At 36.3% G+C, this 1,704-nt stretch overlaps 1 long non-coding RNA gene across 5 annotated transcripts; it reads right to left on the reverse strand.

Moving 5' to 3' along the window:
- Positions 1–134: 134 nt before the first annotated feature.
- On the reverse strand, positions 135–1,704 carry LOC118732667. 5 transcript variants are annotated; one of them, XR_004992170.1, is made up of 4 exons: positions 1,539–1,698; positions 1,268–1,461; positions 340–594; positions 135–262 (listed from the first exon to the last, which is right to left on the reverse strand). It is a non-coding gene; the product is annotated as an uncharacterized LOC118732667 (long non-coding RNA). The 5 variants fall into 5 exon arrangements; XR_004992169.1 differs by having other exon boundaries at positions 340–1,212; XR_004992166.1 differs by having other exon boundaries at positions 340–1,461; positions 1,539–1,704.

Below are 1,704 nucleotides of genomic sequence, written 5' to 3' on the forward strand. Positions count from 1 at the left end.
CGGCTAAATATAGCTGCAAAATGGCTAAAATAGTAACACTGGTCAAAAGGATTGCAATTGTATCATACGCGTCTTTGCTATCCATCTGTCCATCTGTCCATCTGTACGCCGCCTAAACGGAAATAGTTTCAGCATAAAGTTTTCTTAAAATACGTTTATTTAGTTTGTGTATAAACTCGACATGAGACATTCGGTTTCATTGAGGTACACCTCCATTGATAGACTCTCGATTATGTTACTTGTTGCTGTCGGTGCGTAATTGCTGTAAAAGTACCAAAGGTGAAACTATTTTATATCTCCAACTCTCTAAATACACACAAATATGTCACCACCACCCACCTACGGCACGAAGCCTAATTCCAAAATCCTTTTGCAAGTATATGTCTCGTGTTCGCCCCAACTGAGTGCGTTGCAGCTGCCTGGCTTAGTTTAACTAAGAAAATATCTCTGTTGAAAGATTTGTCTGTGTTTTATATATCTTCACGACAAATCTGTAAGATTTTTTAAATAAAACAGCTTTTTTTTGTAGCGAATTATGCGAACTTTACGATCCTCGTATTCATCAACGTTTTCTCACGTCAAATTGTCACTACACTATAGGGATAAATGCGGTAGATGGAGAGAGTGAACAATAATTTTGTAGGAGAAAAGGTAGAAGCGAGAAACAGTATTGTAAAACGGCCGTTTCTTGTGGCGCTAAATATTCGACGTTTGTATATTATTCGATTTTACGATATCAAAGGTCTTTTAATTAATTTAATTAGTGAAAATGTGTGATGTACAATAAAAATTAATAAAGAAAACGTGAAGAAATGGCTGTTTTAATTAATTTAATATATTTTAGTGCAAACTTTGTATGCGGATACCGATAAATGTGCATGAAAAGACAGCTAGTATGCGGATTCGGATCTCTTCCCACGTAAACATGGCTATAATTGCGACAAAATTGCATTGCCTACTGTTTATCGTGATTATTTTCCCCGAACCGGTTCACTTTTCACTTTTCACTTTTGCTTTCCATTTACTATGGTCTGTATGGTATTTTTTAAGTAATCAGCTATATTTGCATAAAAAAGAATAAACATTAAATATTGCAAATAGCAAAATCGCCTAAAAAACGGCTAATTTTTCTTGGCAAAGCGGCTTATAAATCGGCTGCTGGCTAAACCGAATTTTTTGGGGCTGTTTGCTTTCGCAATCGGCTAAATATAGCTGCAAAATGGCTAAAATAGTAACACTGGTCAAAAGGATTGCAATTGTATCATACGCGTCTTTGCTATCCATCTGTCCATCTGTCCATCTGTACGCCGCCTAAACGGAAATAGTTTCAGCATAAAGTTTTCTTAAAATACGTTTATTTAGTTTGTGTATAAACTCGACATGAGACATTCGGTTTCATTGAGGTACACCTCCATTGATAGACTCTCGATTATGTTACTTGTTGCTGTCGGTGCGTAATTGCTGTAAAAGTACCAAAGGTGAAACTATTTTATATCTCCAACTCTCTAAATACACACAAATATGTCACCACCACCCACCTACGGCACGAAGCCTAATTCCAAAATCCTTTTGCAAGTATATGTCTCGTGTTCGCCCCAACTGAGTGCGTTGCAGCTGCCTGGCTTAGTTTAACTAAGAAAATATCTCTGTTGAAAGATTTGTCTGTGTTTTATATATCTTCACGACAAATCTGTAAGATTTTTT

This window comes from Rhagoletis pomonella, unplaced genomic scaffold (assembly GCF_013731165.1).
Source record: "Rhagoletis pomonella isolate Grant_MI unplaced genomic scaffold, Rhpom_1.0 Rhpom_scaffold_24629, whole genome shotgun sequence".
NCBI classification, from domain to species: domain Eukaryota; kingdom Metazoa; phylum Arthropoda; class Insecta; order Diptera; family Tephritidae; genus Rhagoletis; species Rhagoletis pomonella.